The sequence below is a fragment of the Mirounga angustirostris genome, unplaced genomic scaffold (assembly GCF_029215605.1).
Source record: "Mirounga angustirostris isolate CCGP_5_RB_7025 unplaced genomic scaffold, mMirAng1.0.hap1 SCAF_4, whole genome shotgun sequence".
Classification (NCBI taxonomy): domain Eukaryota; kingdom Metazoa; phylum Chordata; class Mammalia; order Carnivora; family Phocidae; genus Mirounga; species Mirounga angustirostris.
In genome coordinates, this window is record NW_026991712.1 from 46543600 (window position 1) to 46562720 (window position 19121).

The following is a 19121-nucleotide window of genomic DNA, read 5'->3' on the forward strand; positions in this document are numbered from 1 at the left end:
CATTGAATAGTGTTGAGATAAATAACTTTGCAGACTTTGGAGTCAAACAGATTTTCATTCAAATCCCAACTCTACCACTTACCATCTATGTGTTTCTGGGCCATAACTCGTAATAATATTTACTTCATATTGTTGTATCAGGTGAGATAACACATAGAACCTACTTGGCACCCTTTTGAGAATACTGCAACCAATCAATAGTAATAATAGTCATATATATCAATTAGAATACTTTCTTTTACAAATAACATAAAACCCAAACTAGACCAAACTCTAGGGAAATATATTGATTAATGTATGTAACTAAAGGACCAAGGGGAGGGTAGTCTTCAGGATTGGCTAACTCAATTGCCACTTGTGCTATGTCTATGGGATTTTCCTCACTGTGTTCTCCCTTGTTTTGCTTTATCAGGAGAGAGATTTTTGGAAAGACTCTTGAAATCCACATTGCACATTCTTACACCACACTGTCCAGAGAACAAAAGAGGAACTATGTCCTTTCTCCATATATAAGTCCCAAGCAAATATGCCATGAAACTTTTTGGGCTGAATTGTGTAACTTGCTCATGTATGAATCATTCCTGGAGGCTAGATAAATGGCTTGGACTGATTGGCTTAGGGCTAGACTGTTGTGTCAATCATTGCAGCAAGAGGGGCAAGAGTTACCCTTAAACCAGCAGGTCAGACATGGAAATCTGAAACTAAAATTAGGGTACTTTTGGGGAGGGGAAAAGTCAGGAACTGATGCAGAGAAGGCAACAAATAATGTCCATTTGGCTTTATTTTCATAATGAGTGTTCCTGTGGGTTTTTTCTTCTAAGTAATTGAGGATGTTCTTAATATTTTTCAGTGAATTCTCCAATTGTATAAACAAAAATATATACAAATGCTATTTTTCAGCCTAGTGATGGATAACATAAAAAAAGGCCTTCAAGTCTCAAAGTCATAAAAATTCAAATACAGTTGTTCCAATACCTGTTTCAAAGTATAATAATAAAAGGATACTCGGTAATTCTTTTTATATAAGTTATGGGTTAGCACATAGTATTATATTGTAGACAAATAAACTTGATATTGGTATCTGAAAATTCTATAAAATAAACATTTACTAGTAGCATCTGAAATATGTAATTACAATAATTACATAGCAATTAAAATTATATGTTATATATTATATGTATATTATATGTATACTTATATAAACCATATATGCACTATTATGATTCATATAATCAGTGTTATATTAATTTTTTCTTAGAGTTATTTGGATAATGTTTCCCTTGTTTCTCAATAAGAATATTGATAAGTTAATTAATTAATTAATAACAAGTATAATCCAGCTTTCTGCATAAATCTAGCTACAAATGCATTAAGTATTCTGATGATCAACCCCTGGTGTTAATATGACTTGAGTGTTTCCAGGGTTTTTTCCTTCATTGTACTGTTTGACACATGGTGAAGCTATAACCTCTACGTGGCTATGAAGGCTGACATCCTGTTGGTATAAAAGTTACTTTCATCTGTTGAGAATTTGACCCAACTTTCAATATTTATTCTCTTAATGGTAGATGGTATCTGGATACTCAAATGAAAAAAAAATTATTTTTTAAGTTGTTTGGATTTATTCATACATGATTTTGATTCCATGAAACAGCAAAAAACATAAAAAATAGTAAAAGTTGTGAAATTAGAACATAGAATAAATTCAGGCAACATTTGGGAATTGTCTATTTCTGGAACTTTTGTAATATGAACAGATTTTTTGATAAGCAGGAATATCTCTTATAGAGATCTTTTTCAGTTAACATAAAATTTGAAGGTCACATTTCAGAATACTTTTTATCAATTTGACAGAAGAGAAATGCGTGTATGCTTATTACATTTGGATAATATCAGATCTAATTTTCCCTATTTACAATAGGGTTAATAACTTTCATTGTTCTAGAATTGTGCTACAACTCACAATATTTGACCCAGCCTCTGTGATTTACCAAGATACAGGAAGCAGATTCAATCTAATCAGCTCATTCCTTTTGCCATCTTTTATATGCATTCCTCTACTTTTCCTTCTATTCTTCACAAAGCCTTAAGAGCAGATAGAAATGCTACATTTGCCCTGCAGCTAGTTGTGGATATAAAAGACTGCAGTTTTATTTCACAAACAGGTGTTAGAACCACAAAGATGAAAGACCATACTCTCTGCTAAAATCTGAACCAAGCAATTGTATAGCACTTTCCACCTAAGGTTGGCAAACAAACCTCAAGACTGGCTTCCCCAGAAGCAGATAATGATGATATCCATTTGGTTAGTATAACAAGCCATGCCCCTTTTCTATTAGTCTAAAAAAGCAAAAGATTGCTCGAAATGACCTTATAGTCACTTGGGGAAAGTCAAAACATTCCACATCATCTGCATACTTATTTTATTTTTTATTTATTTTATTTTATTATGTTATGTTAATCACCATACATTACATCATTAGTTTTAGATGTAGTGTTCCATGATTCATTGTTTGTGCGTAACACCCAGTGCTCCATGCAGAACGTGCCCTCTTTAATACCCATCACCGGGCTAACCCATCCCCCCACCTCCCTCCCCTCTAGAACCCTCAGTTTGTTTCTCAGAGTATTTTAAACAGAAAGTTTCAATACACTGAAATATCTTAGCACAGAGTAGTCATCCTTGAAATAGCTGGAGAGCAGTGTAAGAAAAATATTTACTCTCCTAAAAACTGTAAGACAAAGATGCTACACTGTGCTCTATTAAATTTAAATTGATTAGTGTCCCACACAACCAGTGTGCACAGGCTGGGCACTGACAATCAGCCATGAAGTGGGGGCTGCCTGGTGCAGTTCCAGAAACACAGCAAGGGATTGATTAAAGTGAGCTTTCCACCATCTGTGGTCACGTTATGCTTGAGATAGTTCATATATCTGCAAGAGCAGCAGTAAATATGCCAACAAAGGCAACAGGTTTCCTTGAAGCAGAAAAGAAAGTGGAGTCGATCAGGCTAAAGCTATAGCTTAAATCTAAAAGCAGAGGATTCATAGAAAAGAGCTGACTTTGGCATTCTGTGTGAAAAGACTATCCAGGATGGAAATATTATGCTAGAAAGATAATTCTTACTTGGAGGATTTATGATTAAAATTTTAATTCATTCTAATATTTGTCCAATTAAATCAGTTATAGGCATTTTGGCTGAGAATCAACCTTTACATTAGGGAGCAATATTTTTTAAAAGGGTTTGGCTGGAAATGGTGGCTCCAGTGCTTCATTTTATTCGGACGAGAGGAAAAAGAAGAGAAAGAGAAGAGGGAGGAGAAGATAAATAATCGGACAAAAGGTGACTTTTTCCTCAAAAAACAATGTTACAAATTATTGGACAATCTCTTAGTTCCATAAAATCCTTTTGTAGGAGTCATAATTTTTGTTCATTCATGCATGCATGCATTCATTCATTCATTCAACAAATGTGTATTATGTGCTTACTTTGCATATAATGTAAGCGATGAAGCTCTAAGGGAGACAAACATCCTGACCTCCAGGAGTTTACCTTGTAGGTATACTAAAACCCATGCAATTAGACAAATAGCTATTATAACCATATTTAGGGGTGTTTCATGTTCTTTGATCAGAACAGTCCACAAAAAAGTGGCACCTCAAATGGGCATACAACCATATTACCAAGTAATACAGTTCTTTCTCTTTGCAATAACTATTCCATATCTCTTCCTTAGTCTTCCAAAACCCTATATATTTTTTTCTCCTCACTTGCACATTGTAATCTTGCATTATATTTTACATAGAGAATGGAAATTATTCCAAAAGATGTTTATCATCGTCTCACGATCAAATCTACAAACCTACATGCATCTGCTAGGAACTTCTTTATTTTTAATTTAAAAATGGGGAAATTTTTCTTTCTCTTGGTAATGGTGAATCATTTCATATATGCTGCCTTCTCCATGACTTTGCCTCTTTGGTTCTTTCCTCTCTTCCTGAATCATTAATCTCTCTCTCTCTCTCTCCTGAGTGATTTCCATATGCCAGAAGTCGCTGCTTCACAATATGTTTCACATCGTGGCACACATATAAAGTTATACTAATTTTAAGTCACACTGGGGAAAACCGGTGAGACCGTTCAAGTACTGAGGCAAGTGGCCCCCCTCTTCTCAGGCCATCTGGACCTTTGCAGGAGCAACTGTGGGCCTGAGCACTTATGTAGCCATCTTACAATCAAACAAATAGGCAAATAAACAAAACCCTTCTTAACCCCATATGTCCATTCAGTTCCTCTCTGATATCCTTTATAGCTAAAATTCTTACAAAAATTTTCTACATATGCTTTTTTCCAGCCATTTCCTTATCTCTCATTTAAAATATTCTCTTCAAAATACTCCAATCAAGTCACCTTCTCTGAAATTGTTATCATCAAAAATCAACAAATCTACTGCATATCTATCTCTCTGCCTCTCATTTGAAAGCTTCCTTCTTTGAACTCTATTTTTAGTTCCCTTTATGACGGACTTCAGAATTTCCTGGCTTTTTTCCTGTGCCTTCCTGATTATATTATTTCTCAGCCTCCATTGCTGGCTTCTCTGCTTTTATCTGACCTGAGAACTAGGTTCTGTTTCCTCTTCTCATCCTTCTTTCTTCTTCTCCTTAGATCATCTTATCCAGTCACATGGTTTTCATTACCACATATGTACTAATAAAACTAAATTTAAATTCTAAGTCTAGCCTTCTTGTCTTGGCATTTACATTCAAATGTTTTATTGGCATCTTAAAGTTAATGAGTCCAAAATTAAATTCTTCATTCCTTTCTTCCCCAGTCTTCTCCATTTCAATAAAAATTCCACAAGACAATCAATTTTGTAGTAAATAATTCAAGAGTCATCTGGATTCTTCTCTTTTCCTACCTCCCATAACCAACTCATCGGTAAGTGTCAGTAATTCAGTCTCTTGTATCCATAGAGAATCTATTGTCTTTTTATTTTCTCTTCTGCTACCATCTTAGTTTAGGTCACCATTCTCTCTCACCTGAATTACTGAGATAAGTTCTTGCCATTTATGCTTACCTCCCACCTTTCCTCTCTAACGTTTTTCTTCTCAGAAAAGCAGAATGGTCTTTGTAAAAGATAAATTATTTAATACCCCTGAATAAAACACTTCAAAGTACATAAAATAAAATCTATACCTTTCTATGGTTTACAATGCTTTAAATAATTTGGCCTCTGCTTTTGTCTTTACTTTTTGTCTCTACTTTCGACTCTTTTGGTCTACTACCCTCTCACTCACAGACTCCTTGGCTTTCTTTCAGTCACTCATCTAAAAGCTTTATCAAACCGATATCATTTTGCCTATATATTCTACCCACTTTCTCTTTGTATGATTGCCTCTTGCTTATCTTTTAAGGTTGAACTTAATTGCTTTCTACTCAGGTTTTTTTTTTTTTTTTTTTTTTTTTTTTTGACCGTCACATCTTGAGTTGGTCTCACCTGTCATTCCTTTTCACAGAATATGGTGCTTTATTTTCATAATTTTTAACTAAGGGTGTCTGGGTGGCTCAGTCGGTTAAGCATCCAACTCAGTTTCAGCTCAGGTCATGATCTCAAGGTTGTGAAATTCAGCCCTAACTCAGGCTCTGCACTCAGTGCAGAGTCTGCTTGTCCCTCTCCCTCCTCCTCTGCCCCTCCCTCTGCTTGCACTCTCTCTCAAATACATACATACATACATACATACAATCTTTAAAAAATAATAATAATTTTTAATTATATTGCAACTATTTACCTATCAATTGTCATTTGTTTCTAGAAGGTAAAACAAGGTTAAAGACCATTTTTGTTCTGTTCATAAAAACATAGCAAAGTGCTGCCATACAGTAAGTGGTTGATAAACATATGTTGAATATGTAGGCCATTTCAATATGGCAGACTGAGACACATGTCTCACTTTATCTCTTTTCTTTCTCAATATCCCCACTTAAAAATGTGGAAGAAACTTAAAGAGAACATGGAGATATTCCATTACTGAACACATTTTTAAACAAATACTTGAAAAACCAAAAGGCAATCACTATCATAGATTGACTAGAGGGAGCAGAGAAAGCCACAGTCTAGAATATACATTAATGTGGCTGCATTCAGGGAGAGGGCCAAGTCAAGCAACAAGTTCTGCAAAGGGAGAGCCAGAGATATGTAGCTGAAAGTATGGACACGAATTGAAGTTTTGTAAATGGAACAGTTGATTTACCCATTTCTCTCCTCTATATCCTACATGGATACAGAAAGACTTTCAGCCAGTCACTTAAGCCTAGGTAAAAATATTACAGCTTTATTTTCTTTGGAAATGATAAAAACTATCTGTAAAGGTAAAGCTGATACTGTGAGGTTTTGTTTGTTTGCTTGCTTTTGTTTTCTTTTAAGATTTTATTTATTTGTCAGAGAGAGCGCACAAGCAGTGGGGGTGGGGGGCTGCAGGCGGAGGGAGAAGCAGGCTCGCCGCTGAGCAGGGAGTCTGACATGGGGCATGACATGACATGACAGCCTCTCCTCAGCTGTCCTGCCCACTGCTCACTTGTGGTGTATTCCTTTGTTCTGCCTCAGGTGAATTCTTTCACCTCGGGTGCCACAGGCTTCCACCAGATCATCGCCCCACATTTAGGGTCCACCATCTAGTCAAGAGACACCTCATTTAGACACCACAAGTACCTAAAGAATTCCTAGTAAAATCGAAGCTGAGACTTATGACTAGATCTATGATTGTAAAATGGCAGCACTGAAAGTTTTTTGAAGTTGTGAAATACTCTGGAATGAAAATAAATCAGTATAAGATATCCATTAATTAATGGGGATTTAAATGATGACAAATTTGTTAGTTATACTAAAGGCTAAAGATTATACAGAAAAACCCTCAGAGCAATAAAACAAAATATATTTTTCATCTTGATTTTTATACCCAGTCAAAAATGTCATCAAATGTGAGGACAAAACAAAGATATTTTCAGACCCATAAATGTTATCTCCCGTGAACCCTACCTTAGGAATTTAGTGAATTGAGTCTAGAAAATAACAAGGCTGGTAGACATGGAACAGGGTCAGGGAAAAGACAGAGAGATTTAACTTCTCTTGGAGTCCATTCTGACAATTGTGCTGCAAGATCAGGGGCAACAATTTAAATTGGATAAAGAAGGGGAAATGGTTGGCCACCATGAGAGAGGACTCTAAGAAGTATTAGCAGATACAATGGAAGAGATATCAAAACAGAAACTCGGAAAATACAAAGGAAAGGATAAAGGTGCAGAATTTTAAAAAAGAGATAGAAAACAATCAGAAAGCTTATTAAAAAATTGGAAGTCAGAGTCCAAATGAGAAATAATGCTTGATCTCAGCAATTTTTTGGATAGCATTTTGTTTAATGGAGGTTGAAATTTAGTGTTTAGTGCTGCTATGAAATAAGAGTTCATATTTCATCTTAGAAAATGTCTTTCCAATCAAATAAGAATTGTTAAATACTGATATCAATCCACAAGCTTATTTTAATTGAACATATTCATCATTTGGAAGTCATTTATAGCATTCTATCAGATTCTCCTCTTGATACTCACCTTTTAGTGTGTCATTTTGTTGCAGATTAATCACTCCTATTTGAAGGATGGGTGGAAGCTCCTCAACTGTACAGTTAAATGAGTTTTAAAGTATGAAAATTTCCTTTACATTTGCATCAAGTTCCAAAAAAACACAGCTAGATCTGTGTTTGAATTCAGAAAATATATCCACTACAAATTTGCATGGGAATAGAGATCCCATTTCCTGTTTTAACTTTTGACACCATGGAAAGTGTTTAAAGTAGCCTGACATTACTTGTGATTCAAACAACATCAGTTGTTGAAATGACAATACAACAGCATAAACTCCACATTTAAGCACCATTCTGCCTATAATTTTTGGTTGAATTAATTAGGAAATATCAAAAAATAATATCAAAATGAAAATGAAAAAAGAAATATCATTATGGCTGTGATTAATAGTGGTTGAATCGATTCTTTTCATTCAGGAAAAAAACAAATCAGTTTTGGTCCTGTGCTCAGAAAAATCCCAGTGAAATTTTACCATTGCTAAGCCATCAAACTTCTGGGAAAGTAGAGCAGGTCAGTTTATTCAGCTTTTGTTTCTATCAAAAGTTGACAAAACTGACAAAACTGAAGTCTGTGATGCTCATAAGCACAAGTGGAGCTCATATTTACAACAACTACAAGTGATAGTGATCAAGCATTTGCCTGCATGAATATTACAGTGAATATCCATAGGTTTTACCCACACTACATTTTCACAAGTTTTGTAACTTTGTTCAACTTTTCCTTTTTCTACTGCATATACATTTTATCACCATCTGTTGCAATATATCTTAACGGATTCCACTTCAGGTTGTGCTGAATTCATGTTTTCTCAACTTCTTTGAAAGTGTTCTTTCCTGACCACAGATAATGTTCATATAAGCTGATTCTTTAATCACTTCACACTTGGCTTTGAGTCCTCAAATAAACACAACATCTGAGCAGTATCAATATCATCTGTTGACTCATCAAGCGCCACAGAAAAGCACTTGAAATCAATTGCTATGTTTTCTTTTTAATTGAGTATTGCTGTTTTATGCAAGTTCTTAAATCTTCGAACAATTGCTCTCACCAAAACGCTAGCAGTCTTAATCAAGTTTATTTTTTTTTTCTGGTTACCTTGGTTTGGCCACTGCAATAAAACACAATTTAATTAACTCACCATCAATAAATAGTTTTCCCTGCTTGGTTTACAAATAAGCCACTCAGAAACTTAATTTGGTTTCCGCCTCATTTTCAGTTTTTATTTTTATGAAGAAATTCTGCCATTATTAAATAACCCATTTAAAGTTTTCTAATTTTTCAGTCACTTTCTATTGAATATTGTCATGAGTGTTCAAGTAGACACTCAATGTATATCAATTCTTTTAGGACAGTTATAATGTCATTGAATAAGAAATGCCATCTTTTGGGGCACCTGGGTGTTTCAGTCATTAGCATCTGCCTTCGGCTCAGGTCATGATCCCAGGGTCCTGGGATCAAGTCCCACATCGGGCTCCCTGCTCCGCAGAGAGCCTGCTTCTCCCTCTCCCACTCCCCCTGCTTGTGTTCCCACTCTCGCTCTCTCTCTGTCAAATAAATAAATAAAATCTTTTAAAAAACACGCAATCTTTGTTATCTAATTCTATAACAAAATAACCTACACACGACTCTACCTTAAAATCATGACATTTAATGTCCACTTTTCTTTTTTTCTTGTTTTGACATGATGAGTATGAGCAGGTAGAAAATAAATAATAAAACAGCACAGTACAATAATACATGGGGCATTCACAATCCTGTCAGGCTGTCACAGTGACGCTCTGAGCCACAGTCCAAGGCTGTGAGAGCACCACGTATGGTCTCCTGCAATTACTCAGCTTTGTCATTTTAGCCCAGAAGCAGTCAGACACAATATGCAAACAAATGAGCATGGCTGTGTTCGATTAAAACTTTATCAGTAGATGCTGAAATTTGAATTTCATTTAATTGTGATGTACCACAGAATATTTAAAAAACATATTTTTTCAACTCTTTAAAAATGTGAAAACCATTCTTACCTTGCAGGTCTACAAAAACAGGCAGCAAGCTGGGCTTGGTCCATAGGCCACTGTGGATTCCCTGATCAATTTGAACTACCTCCGCAGGCTTCCTCGCCCACGGAATTCTGGGTGGGCTTGTCAGTGGGGAATACTGGCAGAGGGCTGGTGGAAGGGAGAAAAGTGAGTCTGGGGCATGTCCTTTCTTGCTGCTGCCCCCTGTCTGTGGGATTGCTGCAGCCTACTTGTGTACCTCACCTGAAGCTTTTAAGGCTGCACCCCACTACTGAAGGTTTTCATTCCTGTCAGGTAGCCTTCTACACATAGCACTCTCTGTCTCTAGTTACAGTAACTTTTCCTTACACTTGTTCCTTCATGCGTTGGGGTCGTAAGGGGACTCCAACTTTGAGAGCCCTGGCTTTATGCGCTACCCTTATGGTTTGCTACAATGTGACTTTATAAACGGTTAAAAAAAAATCCTAATTTTTAAAATATATTTTCTGTTGCGATCCTAACTGGTCCAGATACTAATACTAATTTCTCAGAGTTAGTATATGATAACATGATTTTCCATCACTTCATACATATTAGGCACTTGGTAGGTGTAACTGGAACCCCATGTCCTCTTTTTCCTTGTATACCTTCTCATTAAAACAATTTGTGGTGAGCATAGATGAGGCTGGGAAGTGAGAGGAGGGTGGGGTGAGGGAGACAAAGAATCCTTACTCTGAGGGTTAACTCCAACGTCTTGCAAGTAAATTGTCTCTCAATTTTCTCTGATTAAGTTTATGGTTTAAAATGTCCTCTAGCTAGTGGTCTTTATATAACTTCTCCTAACTCTCCACTGAAATACCCAGAAATGATGGAAACTCAACAACACCAAAATTTAGGAATGATTTGCAGACTATTGCCAGAGTTGGAAATATTCGCACCCTTTAGAAGGTAGATGGAATTCAATTGAAAAACTAATCTGAGTTTCCCATGAGTGTTAGGTGCCAGAAACAGCAAAACTCCCGGCCTGATTGAGGACAGGAAGATCGTCTGTTTCTCTCCCTGTCTCTTGGGACAGAAATGCATTTTCTTAACCAATCAGGGCACAGTCATACCTGGAAAGTATCAATATTAGTTTTGAGACTATTCTCCATTTTATAAAATTATTAATTAAGGTATAAAGAAGGCATAGCCTAGGCAAATTGCTTCCAATTTTAAAAAAATTATTAATTCAACAAACATCTATTGAACATCTACTATATGTCTGTCCCTGTATTAGCTGTTGAGAGATTAAGACATTGGTCCCTCAAAGACACTACAGTTTGGTATGAAAATAAAAACAAACAGAATTTAGAACATGGTGTGAAATAACAGCATAGGGCTTAGGAGGTCAGGGAAGATTTCCTAAAGGAAGCAATATCTAAAAGTATATATATATATATATATATATATATATATATATATATATAGTGATTAATGTTGGCTGAATAAGGTGATATGCATTAGAAAGAAGCATGTATGCATAGTTCTGAAAGAAATATCGTTCCCCCCCTCCACAAAAACATTTAAGAGACAATAAATGAATAAAATTTGGAAGGATCCTCTGTCAAATAAAAAACAATTTCAGACTTTATATATTTATATGTTTATTTATTTTTGTAAGAGACACTACTTGAAAGGTGATTTCAAAAGGACAGGAATGGGACCATGGCAAAGGAGAGAGGATTACCATTGCAATGGACAGGACATTGCTACAGTGAGCTCGTCAGGGTTCTCAAGGGTTAGGCAAAAGAATTTTTCCTTTATTGGGAGGAGTAAACAAGACTACAAAGAACCAGGTGTGTGGGGAGTGGGATAAAAGATGGCAGGATTGGATGGTGGCTCTGAGACTGTTTTAGTCTGATGCCGGCTTATACTCAGGAGAGGCCCTTAAGGAGAAACGGTAATGCTGGCTCAGGCTAAGGGTGAATCTGATTTTAGGGTTGGGGAAGAAAGAGACTTAACCAGTTTGGTTAACAAGCATTTTGGGGGTGCTTGGGTGGCTCAGTCATTAAGCATCTGTCTTCAGCTCAGGTCATGATCCCAGAGTCCTGGGATAGAGCCCCATATCGGGCTCCCTGCTCAGCAGGAAGCCTGGTTCTCCCTCTCCCACTCCCCCTGCTTGTGTTCCTGCTCTCGCTGTGTCTCCCTCTGTTAAATAAATAAAATCTTAAAAAAAAAAAAAAAACAAGCATTTTGTTCCCATTGATCAGTGGGGCAAGCAGTTGAGCTAACCATTTATGAGCAAAGCATGGAATATGGAGAGTCTGTGTCTAGCCTTGTCATAGGTAAAGAAGGAGGCATCCTTGAGTCTTTTCTTTTTTCATTCCTTAACTGGCTCCTTAATTACAAAAAGCTAATTTCTCCAAACCTAAATAAAACTAATTTGGTACATACAATTGTGTGTCAATGATGAGATAACAGGGATAGAATTTGAAATAAAGGCACAACAAATACAAAATAATGCATAGAATAAAAGGAGTACTTTTATGAGAGAATGAAGATTATATACAGCCTTGACTTGTTCCAGTCAAGGCTGTCTTTCCTTTTTTTTTTTTTTTTTTGTTAATGAGTTTTATTAAAGCAATGAAAAGCCATTGAAGGATTTTAAGCAGTGTTCTAACATTTATATCTTTAACAGGTTTAGATATCTGACAAGGCCAATCCCCCTTATTTCCTTTTTCTTTTTGAAAAAGTTTTTTTTTTTTTTAATTAACTTATAATGTATTATTTGTTTCAGGAGTACAGGTCTGTGATTCATCAGTCTTATACAACACCCAGTGCTCACCACAACACATACCCTTCCCAATGTCTATCACCCAGACACCTCATCTTCCCACCCCTTCCCCTCCAGCAGCCCTCACTTTGTTTCCTAAGATTAAGAGTCTCTTATGGTTTGTCTCCCTCTCTGGTTTCGTCTTGTTTCATTTTTTCCTCTCTTCCCCTATGATCCTCTGTCTTGTTTCTTAAACTCTGCATATCAGTGAGATCATATGATAATTGTCTTTCTCTGATTGACTTCTTTTGCTTAGCATAATACCCTCTAGTTCCATCCACATTGTTGCAAATGGCAAGATTTCATTTTTTGATGGTTGTGTAATAATTCATGGCATATATACCACATCTTCTTTATTCATTCAACTGTCAATGGACATCTGGGCTCTTTCCATAGTTTGGCTATTGTGTACATTGCTGCTATAAATATTGGGGTGCAGGTGCCTCTTTGGATTGCTACATTTGTATCATTGGGGTAAATACCCAGTAGTGCAATTGCTGGGTCGTAGGGTAGCTCTACTTTCAACTTTTCGAGGAACTTCCATACTGTTTTCCGGAGTAGCTGCACCAGCTTGCATTCCTACCAACAGTGTAGGAGGGTTCCCCTTTCTCCACATCCCCGCCAACACCTGTCATTTCCTGACTTATTAATTTTAGCCATTTTTTATTATGTTATGTTAATTACCATACATTACATCATTAGTTTTTGATGTAGTGTTCCATGATTCATTGTTTGCGTATACTGATGTGAGGTCGTATCTCATTTTGGTTTTGATTTGTATTTCCCTGGTGCCAAGTGATGTTGAGCACTTTTTCATGTGTCTGTTGGCCATTTGTATATCTTCTTTGGAGGAATGTCTGTTCATGTGTTCTGCCCCTTTCTTAATTGCATTATTTGTTCCTTGGGTGTTGGGTTTTATAAGTCCTTTATAGATTTTGGATACTAACCCCTTCCCCCATTCTGTCAGTTGTCTTTTGGTTTTGTTGACTGTTTCCTTTGCTGTGCAAAAGCTTTTTATCTTGATGAAGTCCCAATAGCTCATTTTTGCCTTTGTTTCCCTTGCCTTTGGAGACGTGCAATCCCTATCAAAATACCATCAACTTTTTTCACAGAGCTGGAACAAATAATCCTAAAATTTGTATGGAAACAGAAAAGACCCCAAATAGCCAGAGGAATGTTGGAAAAAAAAAAAAATCAAAGCTGGAGGCATCACAATTCCGGACTTCAAGCTCTATTACAAAGCTGTAATCATCAAGACAGTATGGTACTGGCACAAAAACATTGATCTGACATAGATCAATGGAACAGAATGGAATGTCCATAAATGGACCCACAACTCTATGGTCTACTAATCTTTGACAAAGCAGGAAAGAATATCCACTGGAAAAAAGGCACTCTCTTCAACAAATGATGTTGGGAAAATTGGACAGCCACATGCAGAAGAATGAAATTGGACCATTTCCTTACACCATACACAAAAATAGACTCAAAATGGATGAAAGATCTAAATGTGAGACAGGAATACATCAAAATCCTAGAGGAGAACACAGCAACATCTTCGACCATGGCCAAAGCAACTTCTTGCTAGACACGTCTCCTCGAGTCTTTTCTAAGTCATATGGGGAAGGGTGGTTCCTTGTCATAAGAAACTTCTGAAACACAAAGCATTGGGGATAGGGAAGGATTTCTTTAACCATCTCTGTTTTCTAGAATCACAGCATTCACTGAGGTAAAGTTCAACATTGTTACTTTAACATACTGTGTCTTCACTGGAGTTGTAGATTTACCATGAACTCCATCTGTATAAAATGTCAGACACCAATTCTTGTGGATAAGAGATGATTTTGCTTGACATCAGCAGAACCAAACTTAAATATTTGCCAGATGCTGGGAAATGAATGATTTGTTAAAAGCTTACTCATGCATAACTTCCATCCCAAGTTGTGTGGTTGTCATCTGATTGATTTAGGTACTTAGTACTGCTACCAAATTACCTTCATTCTTCAGAGCTTTTGACAATACTTTCCTTGTGGGGCCACACCTTCTAGAATGCTAAGTGCCATCAGCTATTACCCTTATTTCATGCCTGGTGACTTCTTGAGTTTTGAAGATCCAAATAACTGTGTGTAAGGTAATGAAGTGGAATGAGGAAACAATGCTCTCACTATCTCAAAAAGCAGTACTTTCCCAGACAGGAAGGCTATTGAACTTTTTTTACAGACCTTAGGTTTTTGGGCCAGGGACAGTTAGTGGGGGTAGGATCAGATGACTTTTAATCCTCTCTTAGTTGTGTTTCTACAAAGAGATGCAAGGTAAGAACAGAGTTTTTCTCCAATTTCTGCCAGATTCTGGCCATGGATAGATCTCTTTCCTTCTCCTTAGCTGGAGTTGTTGTGAGACTTGGTGGTGGTGGTGGTGGTTTCAGGGCTTTGTGGGAATTTTCACGAGAAATCAGGAGAAGCAGTATTAGGTGGACAGCTTGCCAAATGCTATTCTTAAACAAAAAATGTAAACTAAAATCTTCTTTAAAGAAGCAATTTCTGCTTAAATCAACAAACAGAAAGGAATTTTAGGTACTCAACAAAACTTTGAAAAAGCTCAAAACAGTCTATAATTAAGTATGACAGTTAGATCAGTCTTAGAATCAAGCAATTAGCCTATGCCCATAAGATTTGTATGAAATAAGTTTGGGCTAATGTAACTCTAATAAAGAATTACAGCACATGAATTAATGCATAGGAAAATCCCTTGTCATCTAGCTTAAAGAAAGGAAATTGACCAAGATAGCCTTAAAACTCTCTTCAGATGGACAGAACTTTAGACAGGTTTCTTCCAGACTATAGGCCTCTGACCTCTCTTCCTACAGCATCTACTTTAGAATACCTGGAATTGTAAATTCTTCCTCTGACCTTTTGCCCAGCTCCTAGGCAGTCTTACAACAAGGAATGCCTTTCTCAAGGACCTGAGAGCCATCCCTTTGAAATGTAATCACCAAGAAAGATAGTGTCCCTGTCTCCTAGTCCCTGTGAGAAAATAGAAGCCTAACTTCAATTGCCAATTAGCAAACACAAATGGCCTAATCACATTGACTACCTCCCCACAACTTCCTCCAGTGATTTACTACTAGCTCACCTCAGAACTGAAAACTCTTCTACCTTTTATTTCGACAGAGTTGTGTTCAATCTCTCTCTCCTATTGCAATAGTCTTGAATAAAGTCTTCCTTGCCTGTTTAACTTTGGTATGATTTTTCTTTGACAATGTTTCTACATTTGTCTTTCAATAGAAATTATGGAGAATGTGTTTTTAGGTAAATGTGAACTGGCTTGTTTCTCAGTTTTTAATTGAGTAGTTACTGAAATTTATCATTTCAATTAATGTTCCAAACTACTGTGGAGTTAAAAAAACTCTTTTTAAAGACTAAAACAATGGAATTTGATGAAAAGAAAGTCCATGTAATGTAAGTAAAAACTAATGAGATAACATTTAAAAGAAAGATATTTTACTTTATGATATGAAGTTTTCCCATTTCCCTTTTTCTTCTCCTCCTTCCTATCTTTCTTCCTTCTTCCCTTTTTATAGGTCTTTCCTCTCAGGTAATTACTGTAGCTTAAAGGACACCATCTGCTTTCCAATCTGTTCCAATTATCATTTATAAAAGTAAAAAAATTCAGTGAACTTTGGGAAATTTCACACAATTCATAGCATTTACACTAAACACAATTTCTGTTAAATTTATAAAGTGTCTTATCACATTTAAGATAAAATAAAATTTAAGATAAAATTTATAAAATGTCTTATCACATTTAAGATAAAATGTCTTAACCTGTTTTACTTGCTTCATACTTTATTCAGAGTCAAAGAAGAAGAGGGTGATCTTTAAATATTTGGGAACCCAGAGGCCTCCCAGACTGTCTTGATTCTGCCAGTCTGTACAGTGATTTATTTTGAGCTAATTCCAATAAATCCTCTCTCTCTCTCTTTCTTTCCCTTCTCCCCGCCCCCCTTGTTTGGTCTCCTTCCTTGCTGTTATTATAGTTTTTGATGATATTGTGGGCTAACTCATATTGTGGAGGACACTACTATCATTGCTAATGGCCCTGCTGCCTTATCCAAAGACAAGTAGTAGTGATTTTAAAACTCAAATGTACATAAGAATTACAGTAGGTACTTGTTATAAGTGCAAATATCTGGACCCACTCTAAGTAATTCTGCTTTGAGTACTATCTGGTAGGATTCGGAATTTGCATTTGAAAAAAAGCATTTGATTTAGGTAGAAGGATCAACTATAGGGAAACATCAAGATGGAGTAAAACATGAATCAGAGAAAATTAGAAGAGTGAAAACAATGATTGTGGGGGAGACTAGATGAATAGAGGATATATGTATGTTTATTAAATAAGAAAAGTAAATGAGAAAGAGACACATACCTGATCCTAGCCCTGTGGACCTTCTGTATGACTTCATTTTCAAATTCTACTGGCTGTATTTATCTCACATCAGAAGGGAGCTGTACTTCAACCATTCTGTTTTTTTAAAATAAAATCTATTAAAGTTAAGATTATTTAATAAATTAATTACCTATAAATGCAATGATCCCCCTTTCCTTCTTTGCCAGACATATATTTACACTTTCATCTGGTCATATATTGCTGATATCCCAGGATTTTCATTCTGTTTAACCCTAAGAAGACTGTTAAACAGATGATTTCACCAAATTTGTCCTCAATCCCCTTTATAGAATGCTAGTTGTTACTCTATAATACTTCAAATAAAGTAATAGATGCATGCATTTCTTTTAGTTCTTTTAAGTGAGGCAGAGTCAGTTGGAGAGCTAAATGATAAATGTATCAATAATGTGGCATCATGTGATATATATTATTGACTGGTCCTACATCAAAAGAATAAAAGAAAATAATCATGAGTAGAAATAGGAAAATTTTTCTTTTTTTTTAAGTTATCTCTATGCCCAATGTGGGGTTTAAACTCATGACCCCAAGATCAAGAGTCACATGCTCTACCTACGGACTGAGCCAGCCAGGCACCCCAGGAAATTTTTTTAAACAGCTTTTTATGGTTAGGAAATACAAATATCATATGATTTCATCCTTTTGTGGAATTTAAGAAACAAAACAAACAAGCAAAGGGGAAAAAAGAGAGGGAGAGAAACCATGAAACAGACTCTTAACTATAGGAACAAACTGATGGTTCCCAGAGTAAAGAAGTGGGGCATGGGAAATAGGTGATGGGGATTAAGGAGGGCACTGGTGATGTGTGGATTTGTTGAATCACCTGAAACTAATACAATACTGTATATTAGCTAACCACAATTAAAATTAAACTTTAAAAAAAAAGAAAGGGGGTGCTAAAATTCAAATTCAGGTAATTTGTTATTAGCAATCATTCTTATAATCATAAACCCACTTACTTTTCAAGAAGATGCTGATATTTGCCTTTTTGCCTATTTTGAAGTCCCTCATGTCTGATTCCCAACTACATTTTCTAAGTCATCTTTACTGTTTCTTACAATAAAATTCTTTTTCCTCACTTTAAAATGCAATACTCATCTCACAGAATCTTATAAGGATTACATGTGGTAATCACATGCTTAACTTATAGTAAATGTTCTGTAAGTATTAGTTCTTCTGTTCCTCCTCTTTCTTCTTCCTCCCATTGTTTTGTTCTTTTTCTGCTTCTGCTATACTTACACTTATTATTATATTTTCATGTTAAACTGAATAACTTTTTAGCTCTTTAATTTTCTTTACCCAAATCCATGTAGTCCATTGTACTATTTTTGTGACATGTCCTATGTTCTTTGCTTTTATACTTCTGTACATTTCTTAGAATTAAACTTTACATATTTTATAATAACTTGTGATCCCTTACAAAAGAATACTTTGCTTAGATATTGTAGCACAATGCCATTCATTGAATAGATTTATATTGTGTCTATTGGGAAATAGGTGCCATTTTAACTTACAGATTTTGAGGATCCATTGGAATTTTAAAGGTCAGATGTTTTAAATCAAATCCAGTGTTACTATTTTTCACTTCATTGATTAAAGTTGCAGATATAAACAACAGGAGGTCAAATATGATTTCTGAAACAAGTTGGCATAAAATATATAAAGTCAAGATGAAATTCCATAAAGATAAATATAAGGTAATGAAGTTAAGAAGATAAAACATTTTGTATAAATACAAATAGGCCATGCTTAGCTTCATGCAAAGACCTAAGAAAAAGTTGTAGGCAACCTGGTTTACAAATTAATTATGTCATTTACATAGTTTCAAAAGAAACAAAGATACCAGGCTAAGTAAATTGTAATGAAATATGTGGATACTTTTTACCTGGTCTTCCCAGTGTGGAAAAGGGAATGATGATTAGTGACCTCCATTAAATTGAAAAAGTCCAGGTAATTTTCTTAATCAAAATTTAAAGAACTATTTTAACAAAGCAATATATTTGATAATTAGTTGAAGTGTTTAGATTCATATTATTTGATAAACCACATACATTTTATTAACTGTTAAGTGCCAGTATAAAAATTACAAATAGTATGATAATATATAGATAACTACTGTGTGGCCTTTGTGTAAAGTATAGTTCTTTGTCCTTCTGGTTTCTATTCTCTTCCTCTTTAATCTTCCTTTCTTCCACGCTGTTGTGTACTTCACCC